We start from the raw sequence: 20032 nt of genomic DNA, 5'->3' as shown, positions 1-20032 counted from the left end.
GTGCTGGTGACAAATGAGATCTGTGAAGATCTGTAACTGTTCATTCATCCAGTAGGTGGTTACTAAGCCCCTGCTGGATGCCAAGCACCAGTTATGCAAACAGTGATACGTAACACAGACAGGGTCCTGTTTTCTGACATTCTGACAGTCTAGTAGACAATGTGTGAATGTCGAGATCAGAGGAAGGAGAATTCCAATAATTGAACTAGGACTCAAAGTGGACCTCAGCTCCTGATATGGAATGGGGGAGGAGAAAGTAGGTGTCAGCAGGGCAGAAGGTGAGCGCGGCTTTCCATCTCATTTAGCATAAAGCTGTTACAGTGTCCTGCCAGGCCCTGCAGAGTGTGTCCTTAAGAGTCACCCTCTTTATCTCTCTTCCCTGCCTACAAGGGGTGAGAGGGGAAACCAGTGCAAATAAACCAGATCTGCAGTCCAGAGGGGGCCAGGGCCTAATAGAAACTTATGTAAAGGTTTTCAGGTGTCCTGCTTGTTCCAAGGGGTCTCTTTTCTCTTTGGAACCAAACTGCCTTTGTCAGGCTATTTCCGAGGCTTCATTTCCTATCACCACCCTCCTTCAGTATCCACAGGGGGTTGGTTTCAGGATCCCCTGCAGATACCAAAATCCAAGGATGCTTCAGGCTCCTATCCTGCCAAATGGCAGTACAGTCTGCCTTCCGTATCTGTGGGTTCTAAATCCACGGTTGGTTGAACTCCTGGATGCAAATATCGGGGGCCCACCGCCCCTCTCCACTTATACACTCTGCTCTGGCCCCAGCGGCTTTGTACCTTCTCTGTGTCTGCCTATAATCTTCTTCCTCCAGATAGCATCAGGGCTCAATCCCTCACTCTTTCAGTGAAACACCACTTCTCAGTGAAACATTTCCTGCCCACCCACCCACTCTCACCACTCCCTACCCAGTTCCCTGTTTTATTTTTCTCTGTAACTCTTACCACCATCTGTGATACTGTTATTTTCTTGATATGTTTGCTGTCTATTTCTCCCAACTAAAATATGGGTTCTTAGAGGGCGAGGACTTTCTGTTTTGTTCACTCCTGACTCCCCAGCACTACAGCAGTGTCTGGCTTGTAGAAGGTACTCAATAAATACCTGTTAGCTGCCTGACTGTACTTATTATTTATCTATGGTCTCTCAGCCCCAAGGCCACCCTCTGTTTACTGCTCTGTAAGGCCTATGCTCCTTTGCCAGCTGACTTCCTCAGAAGCCTTCTCAGTGAAAAGATGCTGGGGGAAACAGAAGGCAAGAGAAAGGCAGAGGCCACTGTTCTTCCTCCACCTCTCTCGGTCCTTCCCTCTTTTCTCCTTCCCCTGGTGATGTCTCTAAAGCCGCTGTGTTATTTCCATCATCCCAACTCCAGCTGAAATAGCCCCTCTTCCATAGTTGGAGCTCCTGGGGCTGTGACCCCTCTTCTCTACTCCCAGATCCTGGTAACACCCCTCCTCCTCCCTTTTGTTCTCCAGCCCCAACTGTGGTTCTTCCAGCAGGTAATAAGCACTGGGGTGGGACTTTCCTGGTGGTCCAGTGGCTAAGACGTTGTACTCCCAGCACAGGGGGTCCAGGTTTGAAAACTGGTCAGGGAATTAGGTCTCACATGCCACAACTAAAGATCCTGCCACTAAGACCCAGCACAACCAAGTAAAAACACAAAAATAAATATTTATAAAAATTAAATTAAAAAAATAAATTCTGGGGTGCTTCACGATCACCCTTGTGCAGCCCCAGACTTCCAACACCTGCACATTCCAAATCCTGTGTTAAATCCTCTCTGTTTGATATACCTAGTGTGGATTCTGTTTTCCTGACTAAATCCTGGTAGATTTCATGAACTTGGGAAAGGAAATCAAGGCACAAGCATAGTCCTATAAACTAAGGAAAGGGCAAAGCTCTGGCAGAGGCTGTCCCACACTCCCTAACTCTGAGAGCAAAGACACTCCAAGAATAATGAGGATGCCCAGCAGCAGGGACTGGTCTGCCAGATGCCAACTGAAGGTTGGTCGTACTTGATGTTGGGATAGACACCAAGGCATGTGCCCAGTTTCCAACAGGCTGGGCTCTGGAAAGCCTGAACCACACACAGAGCCCAGCGGATCCAAGCCAAGCATCCCTGACACTCTTCATCCCAGGCCTGGGAGCGTCTGCAGTGCCAGCATCACGGCAACCACCAGGGTGATTCTCAAGGTTGTCCTCTAATTGTGTTCGTGGTTATTGCTTCATGCCTCGCATACTTCTCTCTCAGCAACTCATCTCTGTGGCCAAAATTGAGACAATTTAGAGCTCATTTGTGCTTTTTTTTTTTTTTTTAGTGTGTCTGAGGTTGAGATATACACATTTAATTGGTAATTGACACTCAAATTTTCCCAGAAAAGCTGTTTTCTGTAGTCCATCTAATAATCAATGGTATCTTAAAATTGAAGAATTGTGGTATTAACAAGAACAACTGAGTACCTTGATGTGGTCTAGGCCCTGATCCACTGCCTTATCCTTTCATACTAGAAACAGCCCTATCGGGAAAGTGTAGCCCTCCAGAGGTGGGGTTGGGGCTGCGAAGCCTCTGCTCTAGTCCACCCAATGTGCTACCCATCCTCACACCTGTGACCAGGAGGAAAGGTTGAGGAGCAGCTTCTGCTATCATCTTCTGGCATCAGTAGTCAGCATCATACCAGGCCAGGAGTCAGCATCCTAAGTGAGACCTAGAAGCAAAACAGAGAAGATGCTCACTCTCCCAGGGGTCTTTGCAATGAGGCTGTGGATGCAGTGAGCATCTCCTCTGCAATATAGAAGGAAGAGTTTGAGCTGGGCCTGCCCTCCAGGGGGCTCCAGCCCAGTTAGGGAGAGATGTGCCTGGGGAAAGATAAGTGACTGTGGGAAGTATTGTCAATGACACAGAAATAGGACAATGTGTGTGAACACGGTTCCCAAGGAGAGAAAACATTCCGGAACTGTGCTTTTCTTTGTGCTTCCATTGCCTCTGGGGAGAGAGTTTCTGAGTGTCAGGAACTGTGCTGGCTCTTTGGCTTTGTTACAATCCTCACGAATGACTTCAGGATGCAATACAGGCCTCGTCCTCCCCATCTTAGAGATGCTGTGGATCATTCAGATGAACAGTCAAGCTAGACTTGAACCTCCGTCTGCCCTGTCTTCAGTGTTTGTGTGCATGCAGCCACACACACGCGTGCGCAAACGCACACACACACACACACACACGTGCACGCACCTTATCTGCTGTCTACAGAGGCAATTTTTTTGGGAAAAAGCAACATAGAACACATTGCCAGATGCATTCAGAGTAGCCAAATCTTCCGTAATCCTTCCTAGGTATTTTAATGTTTGCAAAAGAAAATGGATTTTTGTGGGATTTTCTATTGTTGTGTTTTGTTACAATGAGAAGGCTGTTTACAGAGTAAAGCAAACAAGTTGTAAAACCTAAGATTTATTCTTTACCTGGTGAGTAAGCTTCCTATGGAAATAGGGCTGCACAGAAAGAGTGACTGGGTCCTCAGCACTAGCCTCTGCCCCAGGGAGCCCACTCTGTTTGGCATTGGGCTGAGGCACCTGGGGGACAGCAGGGTTACTAAATGCCAATCCACCGGGGATGCTCCATCTGGCCACCAAATGCCTCAGGCTCAAGTCTTCATTCATGTAATAGACGCATCCAACACCTATAGGGCAGCTGGCGCTGGAGAGGATAAAACAGCTCTGCTGTCAAGATGCTCAGTCTGATGAAGGAGACTGAACAGAAGTTATTTAGTGGAATACAACGTAAGAAGTGCTAAGTCGCTTCAGTCACGTCAGACTCTTTATGACTCCACGGACTGTAGCCCACCAGGCTCCTCAGTCCATGGAATTCTCCAGGCAAGAATATTGGAGTGGGTCGCCATGTTCTCCTCCAGCAGCTCTTCCCCACCCAGGGATCGAACCTGCATCTCTTGCATTGGCACACAGGTTCTTTACCACTAGTGCCACCTGGGAAGCCCCAGAGTATAATGTAAGAAGTGCTAAACCACAGTCTGTAGGAGCACTCGGTGTGGGGAGCAACTAATTCTGCAGGAGCGGAGCAGGCAAAAGAAAGTGCTAAGAAAACCATAACAAAATCAGAGATATAAAACTGAGACTTTGAAGGTTAAGGGGAATAGATAAAGCAAGGGAGAGAATTCCTGATGGAGGGCACAAAAAGAGAAAAATCAAGAACAGATACCCAAAGCAATCTATAGATTCAATGCAATCACTATCAAGTTACCAACAGTATTTTTCAGAGAACTAGAACAAATAATTTCACAATCTGTATGGAAATACAAAAACCTCGAATAGCCAAAGCAATCTTGAGAAAGAAGAATGGAACTGCAGGAATCAACCTGCCTGACTTCAGACTATACTACAAAGCTACAGTCATCAAAACAGTATGGTACTGGCACAAAGACAGACATATAGATCAATGGAACAAAATAGAAAGCCCAGAGATAAACCCACGCACCTATGGACACCTTATCTTCGACAGAGGCAAGAATAGACAATGGAGAAAAGACAATCTCTTTAACAAGTGGTGCTGAGAAAACTGGTCAACCACTAGTAAAAAAAAAAAAAAAAAGAAACTAGAACACTTTCTAACACCATACACCAAAATAAATTCAAAATGGATTAAAGATCTAAATGTAAGATCAGGAACTATAAAACTCCTAGAGGAGAACATAGGCAAAACACTCTCCAACATAAATCACAGCAGGATCCTCTATGACCCACCTCCCAGAGTAATGGAAATAGAAGCAAAAATAAACAAATGGGACCTAATTAAACTTAAAAGCTTTTGCACAATGAAGGAAACTATAAGCAAGGTGAAAAGACAGCCTTCAAAATGGGAGAAAACAACAGCAAACAAAGCAACTGACAAAGAATTAATCTCCAAAATATACAAGCAGCTCCTGCAGCTCAATCCCAGAAAAATAAACAACCCAATCAAAAAATGGGCCAAAGAACTAAATAGACATTTGTCCAAAGAAGACATACAGATGGCTAACAAACACATGAAAAGATGCTCAACATCACTCATTATCAGAGAAATGCAAATCAAAACCACAATGAGGTACCATCTCACGCCAGTCAGAATGACTGTTATCAAAATGTCTACAAACAATAAATGCTGGAGAGGGTGTGGAGAAAAGGGAACCCTCTTACACTGTTGGTGGGAATGCAAACTAGTACAGCCACTATGGAGAACAGTGTGGAGATTCCTTAAAAAACTGGAAACAGAACTGCCATATGGCCCAGCAATCCCACTGCTGGGCATACACACCAAGGAAACCAGAATCAAAAGAAATGTGTACCCCAATGTTCATCGCAGCACTGTTTATAACAGCCAGGACATGGAAGCAACCTAGATGTCCATCAGCAGACGAATGGATAAGAAAGCTGTGGTATGTATACACAATGGAATATTACTCAGCCCTTGAAAAGAATGCATTTTAATCAGCTCTAATGAGGTGGATGAAACTGGAGCCTATTATGCAGAAGTAAGACAGAAAGGAAAACACCAATACAGTATACTAATGCATATATATGGAATTTAGAAAGATAGTAACAATGACCTTATATGCAAGACAGCAAAATAGACACAGATGTAAAGAACAGACTTTTGGAGTCTGTGGGAGAAGGTGAGGGTGGGATGATCTGAGAGAATAGCATTGAAACATGTATATCATCATGTGAATGAGATCACTGGCCCAGGTCAGATGCAGGAGATAGGGCACTCAGGGCTGGTGCACTGGGATGACCCTGAGGGATGGGATGGGGCAGGAGGTGGGAGGGGGGTTCAGGATGGGGAACACGTGTACACCCATGGCTGATTCATGTCAATGTATGGCAAAAACTACTACATTATTGTAAAGTAATTAGCCTTCAATTAAAATTAATTGATTAATTAAAAGAACAGATGGTGGGACTTCTCTGGCTGTTCAGTGGTTAAGACTCTGTGCTTCCAGTTCAGAAGGAATATGTTCAATCCCTGGTTGGGGAACTAAGATCCCACATGCCGTGCCATGCAGCCGAATAAAATAATAATAAATAAACAGATAAATAAATAAAGTTGGCATCCTGTGACCATTTAAAATATTAAAAAACTTTTTTTTTTTAAAGAATAGATGTGCAGGTCAATGGGCACTATGAAGCTGGAACACACTTGTTGGTGGGGGAGATGTGCTGTGGATCAGAGCTGGGGATTAGTCCTAGACGGACAACTGTCATTTTTTAATTTTTTAATTCCTGTTTGAGCACAGACTGATTTATTTCAGACCCTGACTTAATTGATATTTTAATTGTATGCTGACACCTGCAACAATTTCAAACGAGAGCAGGTACCTGCAATGAGATAATGTGTGTGAAAGCACTTAGAGAACTGTGAAGTGTTATACAAACTGCCGCTTAGATTGTTTCACATTATTCTAAGACTCCTGAGGCAAAATACCAATTTATGCCCATACCTATTCATGGAGTCCCTGTCAGGGCACAGCGCACAGCGGGACCAGGAGCTGAGAGGGCTAGGGGAAGGAGGGCATATGATACCTCCCCAAACTCCTGTCCCCCCGGCCAGATTGCTCACCAGTCATCAGGCGGACATCAGTCCTTGTTAGACCAACAAGGAGATGGTGAGCCCATAAACCCTTGCAAGGCAGGCCCCTCACCAAACCACAACCCTGGCTCAACGGCGCTGTGTGGCTGAAAGGTAATTGACAAGTTCTCACCCCAGCTCTCCAGGGACTGTGGCCTTGGGGCCCCACAGTCCTCTAGACCTCAGTGTCCTCCCTTGGGACATTCAGAGATCATGGTGATATCTGCATGGGTTTTATCAGTTTTCTGATTTAAAAAATCAGTTTTTATCAGTTTTCTCAGTTTCCTGGGGCCTCTAAACAGAATTCAGAATCAAAAACTCTCTCTTCACAGCTAACTCATGTGGTTGTACTGGCCACACCAGGACAAGATGACATAGAAACAAGTGAGAGAGTGAAGGAGAGGGAGGTGACCCCCCAGGAGTCTACATTCTAACATGGACTCTGCCCACGACCTTGGATGCCACATTGAGCAGCACTTGATTGACTTGGTTTCCTCTCCTGACAAAAAAAAAAGACCGTCAGGAAAACCCTAAACCTCAAACCCTAAACCTTATCCAATAGTCAACCCAAATGCTATATCAGTTCATTCACTGAATTCATTTCAAGTATCTATTTGCTGGCAATGTGCCATGCACTAGTTTGAAAAGATTTTTTAGGAATAATTTTTAAATAAAATATTTATAAATGATAGTAAGACATAGCCTCAGAATTCATGCAGAATTCTAGCCAAGATAAAAATATGAATATTTCCACAATGTTAAAATTTGGTAGTATTTGACTGTATGATGTGCATTAATGTATGTAACTTATGTTTCCTATGTTTTATATTTCATTGTTTCCTGATGTTTTTGTTCCATAAATAACACCGTAATAACCAACGTTGTCCATAAGTCTCTTCATTTCTATTTCTATTGAATATACTCCTAAGATGCAGAAAGATTGTGAAAGTTTTCAATATTCTTGATTAAAACAATAAAAAGGTGAATATTTCCTATTTAAAGTCAGTGATTTTCCTGGAGTCTTTTGAAGTAGACAATTACAAAACAGTAATACAAATACTATGTTAAGATTTTAGAGCAAGTTCCTAGAATAAGACTAGGCAAATGTGTTAAGTCGCTTCAGACTCTGTGACCCCCATGGACTGTAGCCCTCCAGGCTCCTCTGTCTATGGAATTCTCCAGGCAATAATATTGGAGTGGGCTGCATGCCCTCTGCTAGGGGATCTTTCTGACCCAGGGATCGAATCCGCACCTTTTACGTCTCCTGCGTTTGCAGGCGGGTTCTTTACCACTAGTGCCACTTGGGAAGCCCCGGGCTAGGGACATAGTTGGTGCTAGATAAACACTTATTGAACTAACAGGTCTTAAGAACAGGGCACTGTGAAAGCACCTAGGAGAGGTCCAGCCCATGGGTGGGGTCGAGAAAAGCGATGCCTGTTATTGCATCACTGCCACATTGGAGGGAACCCGGGCTGAGGGCTGGCAGGAGATCTACCCTCTAGGGAGTGTAGGCAGGAGAGCCATGGACCCGTCCCCACCCTCTTTCAATATACAAAGGTAGACTGAAGTGCTACGATGTCAATACTGCATTTGCCAAAAGATGCCCAGGAAGCTGTAAGGTGTTTTCAGGCCTGGGAGCAGTGGGGGGCTGGGGAGAGAATTGGTTATGGGAGCAGAGACGTCCCTGCTCAAGGTGAAGTGTTGACAAGCACCACCACTTGGGTCCACATCTACCTGCTGAGGGCACCCGTTGCTCGCAGCCTGATTTTCACTGAATCACTGACTGTCTTGTTCAGTAGAAGCACAGCAGCATCTGGCCTAAATTATTTGCTGTAGCTCCTTCCCACAACTTCCTAATGGAATCATCTTATCAATCAGGCATTTGTCTTCACGTCAATAAAAGGAGCTCTCCCAAGACCAGCTCCAACCACTCAATCTAAGCCATGCAGAATTCTGGTCACCCTGAAAACAAGGATGACTTCACTTTCTACCTGGTGGGAGTACGAGCTTGAAGAGGCTTTGGGAAGCTGGTTGGTAATGCGTGTGGAGTCACGGCAGAGGGCAGAGCACTAGCTGTGATGGTAACTGAGGCTGCAGTTGACTCGGGGCTCCACCACTCACTAGCTTTGGGGCCCTAGGCAAGTCACAAGGCATCTCCAAGCTTCAGTTTCCTCTTGCAGTAGAGCACTTGGAGGGGTAACGTGACCTCCAATGGAGAGGACATACCATGGAACACTCAGGAGCTGAGGGTCGAATTTTAAGGTAGCAGTGTAGCAGACACACTGGCCACATCACTGGAAGTGCACCTGCTGGATGCTCTGGTTGGGGCATCTCTGAAGATCCCACAGTAGCAGAATAGGTGTCACTCAAATTGGATAATTTTAGGAGAGTTGAATAGCATGTGTATGAAGAGCCAACTAATTAGAAAAGAACTTGATGCCGGGAAAGATTAAGGCCAGGAGGAGAAGGGGGCCTCGGAGGATAGGATGGGTGGATAGCATCACCAACTCAATAGACATGAGTTTGAGCAAGCTCCAGGAGACAGTGAAGGACAGGGGAATGTGGTGTGCTCTATAGTCCATGGAGTCACAAAGAGTCCAAACAACAAAAACAAGAAGGTGTGGGCAGGGTAGAGGGAGACCTTGGGAAACAGTGTAGTGCTGCCCTGGAGCTAATAACAGTTTGGTACCCGTACCATCCTACAGGCGCAAGGGCTTCACTAGAGCCCAGATGCAGAGAGCCATGCATGGAAAGAACTTCCCAGCAGGAGCTGTGACCTTCAGCAGAGGGATGCAGGAAGACAGTGCAGCCTAACAGGAGGCGGATCAGAGGAGCAAAGGCCCCCACCTCTCTCGCCTGCCTCTCCCTCGTCTCCTCCCACTGCTCCCCATTGGCCAAACTCAAGCAGATGACAAAAGATGAAGAAGCCCTCTGATACTGTCTATACCGGTCAACCATCTGGGGCAAAAGCAGGTTGAAGGGGGTGAGAGATTAGATTTGGAGGGAGAAACAGAAGCTCTTCAGCATACCCCATAAAAGCAACCCATAAGAGAGAGTCAACTTGGAACATGTACCAAAGCAATGAGGACCAAAGCAACAAGTTTACAGCAGTCTCACTCAAGTAAGATCTCTCTGGCTTCTGACCTCTCTCCTCCTCTCCTGCCCACCCCAGAGGAGTCAGAAACCACAGAGGCTCAGCAGAGCTGAGGGTAGGAAAGGAGGCACAAAACAGGAATGGAGAGCTGACTGTGAGCCTTTCTCACTGCAAGCTTTTAGCCTGACGGGGACATGAGTGGTGAATGTATTCATTAGAGGAGGTTGGGCTGCAGTAACAAACAGACACAAACATTTAGTTACTCAACATAATGAGGATTATTTCTTGCTCATAAAACAGTGCAGGAAAGTTCCAGGTTAGGGTAGTGAGGAAGGCAGGAGGCTTTGCTGCACACAGTTCAGTTCAGTTCAGTTCAGTTGCTCAGTCATGTCTGACTCTTTGTGACCCCATGGACTGCAGCACGCCAGGCTTCCCTGTCCCTGACCAATGCCCCGAACTTGCTTAAACTCATGTCCATTGAGTCAGTGATGCCATCCAACCATCTCATCCTCTGTCATCCCCTTCTCCTCCTGCCTTCAACCTTTCCCAGCATCAGGGTCTTTTCAAATGAGTCAGTTCTTTGCATCAGGTGGCCAAAGTATTGGAGCTTCAGGACTGATTTCCTTTAGGATTGATTGGTTGGACTTCCTTGCAGTCCAAGGGACTCTCAAGAGTCTTCTCCAATGCCACAGTTCAAAAGCATCAATTTTTCAATGCTCAGCCTTCTTTATGGTTCAACTCTCACATACATACATGCCTACTGGAAAAACCATACATTTGACTAGATGTGACTTCCCTGGTGGCTCAGACGGTAAAGCGTCTGTCTACAATGCAGGAGACCCGGGTTCGAGCCCTGGGTTGGGAAGATCCCCTGGAGAAGGAAATGGCAATCCACTCCAGTACTATTGCCTGGAAAATCTCATGGACAGAGGAGCCTGCTAGGCTACAGTCTATGGGGTCGCAAAGAGTCGGACACGACTGAGCAACTTCACTTTCACCTTTGTCAACAAGGTAATGTCTCTGCTTTTTAATATGCTGTCTATGTTTGTCATAGTTTTTCTTCCAAGAAACAAATGCCTTTTAATTTCATGGCCACAGTAATCATCTGCAGTGATTTTGGAGCCCAAGAAAATAAAGTCTGTCACTGTTTCCATTGTTTCTCCATCTATCTGCCATGAAGTCATGGGACCGGATGCCATGATCCAAGTTTTTTGAATATTGAGTTTTAAGCCAGCTTTTTCACTCTCCTCTTTCACTTTCACCAAGAGGATCTTTAACTCCTCTTCACTTTCTGCCATAATGGTTGTGTCTCCACTTTCTGCCATAAGGGCCATGTCAACTGTATATCTGAGGTTATTGATATTTCTCCCATCAATCTTGATTCCAGCTTGTGCTTCATCCAGCCTGGCTTTTTGCATGATGTACCTGTATATAACTTAAATAAACAAGGTGACAGTATACAGCCTTAACATATTCCTTTCCCAATTTGGAACAAGTCTGTTGTTCCATGTCCGGTTCCAACTATTGCTTCTTGACCTGCATACCGATTTCTCATGAGGCAGGTAAGGTAGTCTGGTATTCCCATCTCTTAAAGAATTTTCCAGTTTGTTGTGATCCACACAGTCAAAGGCTTCAGCATAGTCAATGAAGCAGAAGTAGTTTTTTTGGAATTCTCTAGCTTTTTCTATGATCCAGCAGATATTGGTAATTTGATCTGGTTCCTCTGCCTTTTCTAAATCAAGGTTGAACATCTGGAAGTTCTTGGTTCACGTACTGTTGAAGCCTAACTTGGAGAATTTTGAGAATTACTTTGCTAGCATGTGAAGTGAGTGGAATTGTGCGGTAGTTGGAGCATTCTTTGACATTGCCTTTCTTTGGGATTGGAATGAAAACTGACTTTTCCAGTCCTGCGGCCACTGCTGAGTTTTCCAAATTTGCTGGCATATTGAGTGCAACACTTTCACAGCATCATCTTTTAGGACTTGAAATAGCTCAGCTAGAGTTCCATTATCTCCACCAGCTTTGTTCATAGTGATACTTCCTAGGGCACACTTGGCTTCGCACTCCAGGATGTCTGGCTCTAGATGAGTGATCACACCATCATGATTATCTGGGTCTTGAAGATCTTTTTTGTACAGTTCTTCTGTGTACTCTTGCCATCTCTTCTTAATATCTTCTGCTTCTGTTAGGTCCATACCATTTCTGTCCTATATTGAGCCCATCTTTGCATGAAATGTTCCCTTGTTATCTCTAATTTTCTTGAAGAGATCTCTAATCTTTCCCATTCTATTGTTTTCCTCTATTTCTTTGCATTGATCACTGAGGAAGGCTTTCTCATCTCTCCTTGCTCTTCTTTGGAACTCTGCATTCAGATGGTTGCATGCAGAGTTTTGCATTGTTTCTGCACAGTTATTCAGAAATCCTGGCCAATAATCCTTAATGCACAGCTTCCATCTCAGTCAACTGGAATTAGGAAACAGTATTGACCAGCTTCCCTGGCGGCTCAGTGGTAAAGAATCTGCCTGCTAATGCAGGAGATCCAGGTTCAGTCCCTGGGTGGAGAATATCCCCTGGAGAAGGAAATTGCAACCCACTCCAGTATTCCTGCCTGAGAAATCCCATGGACAGAGGAGCCTGGTGGGCTATAGTTCATAGGGTCACAAAGAGTCAGACATGACTGAGTGACTAAATACTTCACACACACTAACATAGACCCTTCTGCTTTAAACACCATATTCACCCCAACACTCACTTGATGACTTAGTTTGAACTGTTATGACAAATAACCATAGACTGGACAGCTTAAACAGTGTCTATCTCTCATAGTCTGGAGGCTGGAAGTCTGAGATCAAGGTGCCTCCATGGACAGTCTCTGCTGGGAGCCCTCTTCTGGGCTCTAGATTGCCAGCTTCTCACTGTGTCCTCACAAGGCAGAAAGAGGGAAAGAGAGCGCTCCAGGCTCCACACTCATGACCTAACCACTTCCCAAATGCCCACCTCCTAAGACCATCATATTAGGGGTTAGGATTTCAAAACAAGAATTTGGTAGGAACAAAACCATTCAGTCCACAACAATGACCAAAAACTTGTTATACATTAGGAAGGTGGTTAGAGCAATCAGGAGAGGGAGCTGAGGGCCACAAAATCCAGAATACAGGCTAAATCAAGGGGCATCGAGATGTAGCCATCACAGGCAGGATCCACCTGGAAACAAATCATTTCAATGATACATTATAGGGGAGCTCTGGGTCAAGAGCCAGGAAAAACTAGTAAAGATTTCACCAGCATTTGAGGGCTCCCATCACTACGAACAAAACTAGTGGAGGTGATGGAATTCCAGTTGAACTATTTCAAATCCTGGAAGATGATGCTGTGAAAGTGCTGTACTCAATATGCTAACAAATTTGGAAAACTCAGCAGTGGCCACAGGACTGGAAAAGGTCAGTTTTCATTCCAATCCCAAAGAAAGGCAATGCCAAAGAATGCTCAAACTACCGCACAATTCCACTCATCTCACAGGCTAGCAAAGTAATGCTCAAAATTCTCCAAGCCAGGCTTCAGCAATACGTGAACCATGAACTTCCTGATGTTCAAGCTGGTTTTAGAAAAGGCAGAGGAATCAGAGATCAAATTGCCAACATCCACTGGATCATGGAAAAAGCAAGAGAGTTCCAGAAAAACATCTATTTCTGCTTTATTGACTATGCCAAAGCCTTTGATTGTGTGGATCACGATAAACTGTGGAAAATTCTGAAAGAGATGGGAATACCAGACCACCTGACCTGCCTCTTGAGAAATCTGTATGCAGGTCAGGAAGCAACAGTTAGAACTGGACATGGAACAACAGACTGGTTCCAAACTGGGAAAGGAGTACGTCAAGGCTGTATATTGTCACCCTGCTTATTTAACTTATACTCAGAGTACATAATGAGAAACGCTGGACTGGAAGCAATGCAAGCTGGAATCAAGATTGATGGGAGAAATATCAATAACCTCAGATATGCAGATGACACCACCCTTATGGCAGAAAGTGAAGAGGAACTCAAAAGCCTCTTGATGAAAGTAAAAGAGGAGAGTGAAAAAGTTGGCTTAAAGCCCAACATTCAGAAAACAAAGATCATGGCATCTGATCCCATCACTTCATGGGAAATAGATAGGGAAACAGTGGAAACAGTGTCAGACTTTATTTTGGGGGGCTCCAAAATCACTGCAGATGGTGATTGCAGCCATGAAGTTAAAAGACGCTTACTCCTTGGAAGAAAAGTTATGAGCAACCTAGATAGCATATTCAAAAGCAGAGACAGTACTTTGCCAACTAAGGTCCCTCTAGTCAAGGCTATGGTTTTTCCAGTAGTCATGTATGGATGTGAGAGTTGGACTGTGAAGAAGGCTGAGAGCCAAAGAATTGATGCTGTTGAACTGTGGTGTTGGAGAAGACTCTTGAGAGTCCCTTGGACTGCAAGGAGATCCAACCAGTCCATTCTGAAGGAGATCAGCTCTGGGATTTCTTTGGAAGGAGTGATGCTAAAGCTGAAACTCCAGTACTTTGGCCACCTCATGCGAAGAGATGACTCATTGGAAAAGACTCTGATGCTGGGAGGGATTGGGGGCAGGAGAAGAAGGGGATGACCGAGGATGAGATGGCTGGATGGCATCACTGACTCGATGGATGTGAGTCTGAGTGAACTCTGGGAGTTGGTGATGGACAGGGAGGCCTGGCATGCTGCAATTCATGGGGTTGCAAAGAGTCGGACACGACTGAGCAACTGAACTGAACTGAATTGAGATATCCTCATGAAACCAAACCCAGGGGACAGCACTTTAGCCTGGGTATGGCTTCATCCAACTCAGGTCCTAAGTAAATCTCCCCATCATTTATTACATTCTCTTCCAGCCCCACCTTCACTGTTACCATCGTCTGCATTTGATGTCCAAGCTATAAATGGTGGATCCAGGGTTTGACTCCCAGCACTCACCGCAAGGCTGCAACCACTCCACCATGAAAATATTACTCCCATTGCCTAATGATAAGAGAACACATGGAAAGTGCTTACCCTAACTTAGGATTGCCATCAAAAGATACATCACAGAGGGTGGCTTACACAACAGAAATTTGCTTTTTTGCAGGTCTGGAAGCTGGAAATCTAAGATCGAGGTATCTACAGGGTTGGTTTCTTCTGAGAACTGTGAGCAAAGGATCTGTGCAGGCTCTCTGCTGGGCTTGTTGGTGGCTATCTTTTCCCTGGGTCTCCGTATCATCTTCCCCCTGTGTGTATCCAAATCTCCTCTTCCTATAAGGACACCAGTCATGTTGTATTAGGGCCCGTTCTAAAGAGTTCATTTTCCCTTAATCTACCTCCAAGTGTGGTCACAGTCTGAACTATGGAGGGGTTAGGACTTAGACATATGAACTTGGGGAGGGGGAACATACAATTCAGCCCACAACACAAGCTAAATGGTTGTAGCTATTACTGCGATTCCACTCCCACATTCTCAGCTTCAGACTCACCTTCTATCATCTTTATGGCCCCTACTCCCATAACAATCAAACTCTTGCAGTCAGTGTTAACCAAGCCATCTTGAACTTACCCTCCACCAAGCATTTCTGTACCATAATCTACCTAGTGGCTCAGATGGTAAAGAATCTGCCTGCCATGCAGGAGACCAGGGTTAGATCCCTGGGTTGGGAAAATCCCTTGGAGAAGGGAATGGCTACCCACTGCAGTATTCTTGCCTGGAAAATCCCATGGACAGAGGAGCCTAGCAGGCTATGGTCCACGGGGTTGCAAAGGGTTGGACGTGACCAAGCGACTAACACTTTTTTCCCAACAATCTACTTTTGACAACACAGCCACCAAATCCTCCTTACTGGAGGCTCAGCTCAAGTCCCACCAACCTGTGGCCATTCTTGCCACTCCAGCCACTGGAAAGTAAGAAAGAAAGTTAATGCACGTGGAGCATTTATGATATATTTTTACTGGCACCCTATCATTCTATTCTTTCATTTTCCTATATACCCCCAACAGGTTAGGAAATTGAAGCTCAAAGTGATTAAGTCCTGTGTCCAAGGTCACTCAGCAGACGAAGGTAGGAATGTGACTCTAACCCCATCTGTCCAATTCCATGGTCTCCCAGTCCTGAATTCCTGTAGTGATTCTGGCCAGAAGCATTCATCTGGTTGTTAAGCCTACAGTGCCCTGATGCTAGATCTTCATTATCACCTGAGCTTTTTCTTTGACGTTTATTATGTCTTTATTATCAATTTTCTATTCACATGTCTTTCTCTCCAACTATCCTTTCAGCATCTTAAGAAACAAGAATGGATTTTTCACTTGTACAGAGCCTTTCATGGCTGCTGGCAAGGTTCAATGGAGATGACTGATATTGTTTTAGGGCCAGCTTGGTGGCAATATGCTCCCTGAATAACCAAAAGACACATCCACTCTTCCAGGAACCTGCAGACACTCCCCAGAGAGTTGGGCTCCAGCCAGTAGGACAGACGGACCTCTTTCTCTTCCTCCAAATACAGTGGCTTCATGATCTAATTAATTCCAGAGATGGATGTTGAGCAATCCCCCTCTGGCCCCAGCCTCTCGCAGACCTCACGTGTGGGGAGGTCACCCCCCAGAGCTCGGCTGTTAGCAAGAGGGCTGGGCATGTGCACTGACACCCACCTGCCCTTTCTGCTTCCCTCCATCCTTTCCTGTCTCCAGTCTCCTCTCTCTCCTCTTTCAAAGACCTCAAGGTTGCCTGAAGCTAACCTCTATTATTTAGTGGTTAATGCATGGCCATTATTCTAAGCACTTTATAGCTGTAACCACTACATTGAACGAGCAGGACTCAGGAAACAGTGCCATAAAGGTATTTTTGCTTTGAGACCCACAGTTCATTTTTACCTCCTCAGTGGAAGTGGTCCTTCTTGGATGAAATCTTAAATAATCAACATGGTTCTTCTGGTCACTCGTAGGCAATAAAGATTTCTATAGTCACTTTCAAATGCAGGCAGTCCCAATTCAGCAATTAACAATGGTCAGATCGCACTCAATAATCAAATCCTGACTTGGAGTTAGAATGTTCTTCTCTGCCCAGATGGGCTCTGCGGCATGTGGACTCTGCAGGGAGTATGACTGTTGGGGAGCAAAACAGAGGGTGTGAGAAAGGATGGTCGGGGCCTTTGGTGGCTGTGAAGGTGACTGCTTCTTTCTCCTTCAGGGGAACCTGCTGTGGGGAGTGGAGTTGACTGACAGCCCAGCCCATCCTGGGGACCAACCACCACACTTGCACCAAGGCCGTACTTCCCAGGGCTGCTCCCAACTGAAGGCCAAGCACAACCAGAACCAGCCCATTCCTGCCTGCGAGGGGGCCCTTCTGATGGCAGCCTCTGCTAGGGGACTGTTGTTCAATGGCTAAGTCATATCCAACTCTTTACAGCTCCACGAACTGCAGCACGCCTGGCTTCCCTGTCCCTCACTGTCTCCCGGAGTTCATTCTAACTCATGTCCATTGAGTCAGTGCTGGGGATGAGTGGAAGGCTAGTGAGCCACTCTCAGACTCACTCAGCATTGCACGCGGGTTGGGATTCTTCCTACTCACTCAGCATTGCACGCGGGCTAGGATTCTTCCTACCCAATTCCCCCTCCTTTTCTCTTCAACAGCATGGCCCAAAGTGTCTCCTCTGCATAATCTTGCTTTCTTCCCCTTTGTTCTTCATGGGTATTTTGATTCTCAGAGATCTGAACTGAGGCTTCCTTGCTGCATGGCAGTTTCTATTCCTCCCTAGCAAACGGGCCAAACGGCAACCCGGAGGCAATTGTAGTCAGCTTCTCCTGCCTCTCCCACAGCCCCCATCTTCCTTGACTGCTTCATTGCCCCCCAGCCCCAGCCTCAGCTCCCGCAGAAGCAGGAAAGGGAGTAACTAAGGAGGTAGGAAGGTAATCACTTGACTGGCTCTCACTTAAGATGGCCTTTCACTATCCTGGACCTGGCAGGGCTTAAAAGCTGAGTTTTTCTCACTTGGCACTTTCTTGGGTTCCACATAGCGGGCAATGTCTCTTCTGCTAGCCTTCCCTATCCTGCCCTTCAACTTCAGTGTTTACCTCCAGAGAAGCAGAACCAGTAAGATATATATGGATGGATAGATACATGATAGATAACAGATAGGTGGATAGCTAGATGGTAGAGACGATAGATATGCAGGTATACAGACACATAGAGAGATAATGATAGACAGATGTAGTACAAGGAATTGGTTCACATGATTATGGAGACTGAGAGGTTCTAAGATCTGCAGTTGGCTAGCTGGGGGAGCCCAAGAGCACCAAGGTTGTGGTTCCAATCTGAGTCTTAGGGCGTGAGAACAAGGAGAGCCTGTGGTATAAGTTCCAGTCCAGAAGCCAGTGAGCTCAAGACCCACAAAGACCTGATGCTTCAATTCAAGTTTGAAGGCAGATTTTGTTGCAGTTCAAAGCAGCCAAAAGGGGTTCCCTCTTAGCCTTTTTGTTCTCTAATTGACTGGACGAGGCCCACCTACATGACATGCTTTAACCACCTATGATTCAAATGCTATTCTCAAAGCATTTGAAAACTATGAGACTAGCATTCAAATGCTAAGAGAAACACAGAAACAGCATCATGGACACACTCAAATAATGTTTGACCAAATGTCTGGGCATCCCGTGACATAGTTGGGTTGACACATAAAATTAACCATCACATCCCTGCCTGGGGAAACTTCCCTTTGCAGGGTCCCTTCCAGGCCTGTCCTAACACAAGTCCCATATCTGGGCTAGGAAGCATGTCCAGCTGAAGGAGAGTGTGGCTGCTTCCAGATGCCACTCTCCATCTGCAGCCACAGGTGTGAGCCCTGATCGTTCCCCATGCATCCCCAAAGCAGGAGGTCTTTTCTGGCCCTCTGAAGTGGTCCTCACCTTGCCACCACTCCCTGTGGGATGGGGAACATTGCATGTGGTTCCCAGCCTACCAACAACTCTCTCAGAAAGGGTTCTCAATCTCTTCACCACTTTTGTACCCTGAATTTGAAGAAAATAGGGAAAACCACTAGACTTTTCAGGTATGACCTAAATCAAAACCCTTATGATTATACAGTAGAAGTGACAAATAGATTCAAGGGATTAGATCTGGTAGAAAGAGTGCCTGAAGAACTACGAACAGAGGTTTGCAACACTGCACAGGAGGAGGTGATCAAAACCATCCCCAAGAAAAAGAAATGCAAAAAGGCAAAATAGTTGTCTGAGGAAGCCTTACAAAGAGGTGAGAAAAGAAGAGAAGCTAAAGGCAAAGGAGAAAAGGAAAGATATAGCCATCTGAAAGCAGAGTTCCAAGGAATAACAAGGAGAGATAAGAAGCCTTCCTAACTGAACAATGCAAAGAAATAGAGGGAAACAATAGAATGGGAAAGATTAGAGATCTCTTCAAGAAAATTAGAGATACCAAGGGAACATTCCATGCAAATATGGGCACAATAAATGACAGAAATGGTATGGACATAACAGAAGCAGACGATATTAAGAATAGGTGGCTAGAATACACAGAAGAACTTACAGAAAAAGATCTTAATGACCCAGATAACCACGATGTTGTGATCACTCATCTAGAGCCAGACATCCTGGAGTGCAAGGTCAAGCGGGCCTTAGGAAGCATCACTATGAACAAAGCTAGTGGAGGTGATGGAATTCCACCTGAGCTATTTCTAATTCTAAAAGATGATGCTGTGAAGTGCTGCACTCAATATGCCACAAAATTTGGAAAACTCAGCAGCAGCCACAGGACTGGAAAAGGTCAATTTTCATTCCAATCCCAAAGAGAGGCAATGTTAAAGAATGTTCCAACTATCGCACAATTGTATTCACTTCACATGCTAGCGAAGTAATGCTCAAAATTCTCCAAGCCAGGCTTCAATAGTATGTGAACTGAGAACTTCCAAATGTACAAGCTGGATTTAGAAAAGGCAGAGGAACCAGAGATCAAATTGCCAACATCCGTTGGATCATCAAAAAAGCTAGAGAATTCCACAAAAATGTCTTCTTCTGCTTCATTGACTACACTAAAGCCTTTGACAGTGTAGATCACAACAAACTGTGGAAAATTCTTCAAGAGATGGGAATACCAAACCACCTTACCTGCCTCCTGAGAAACCTACATGCAGGTCAAGAAGCAGTAGTTGGAACCAGACATGAAACAACAGACTGGTTCCAAATTGGGAAAGGAGTATGTCGAGGCTGTATTGTCACCCTGCTTATTTAATGTATATACAGAGTACATCATGCAAAAAGCCAGACTGGATGAAGCACAACCTGGAACC

General features: G+C 45.3%; 1 long non-coding RNA gene across 1 annotated transcript in view; it reads right to left on the bottom strand.

The window, feature by feature from the left end:
• Positions 1–2304: 2304 nt before the first annotated feature.
• LOC138421160 (uncharacterized) overlaps positions 2305–20032 on the bottom strand; it is a 136801-nt gene continuing 119073 nt past the window's right edge. Inside the window, exon 3 of the long non-coding RNA XR_011249421.1 lies at positions 2305–2709. This is a non-coding gene — a long non-coding RNA (uncharacterized lncRNA). The remainder of the gene's footprint in view (positions 2710–20032) is intronic.

Source organism: Ovis canadensis, chromosome 15 (genome assembly GCF_042477335.2).
Source record: "Ovis canadensis isolate MfBH-ARS-UI-01 breed Bighorn chromosome 15, ARS-UI_OviCan_v2, whole genome shotgun sequence".
Classification (NCBI taxonomy): domain Eukaryota; kingdom Metazoa; phylum Chordata; class Mammalia; order Artiodactyla; family Bovidae; genus Ovis; species Ovis canadensis.
This window is presented reverse-complemented; position numbering and strand designations above follow the sequence as displayed.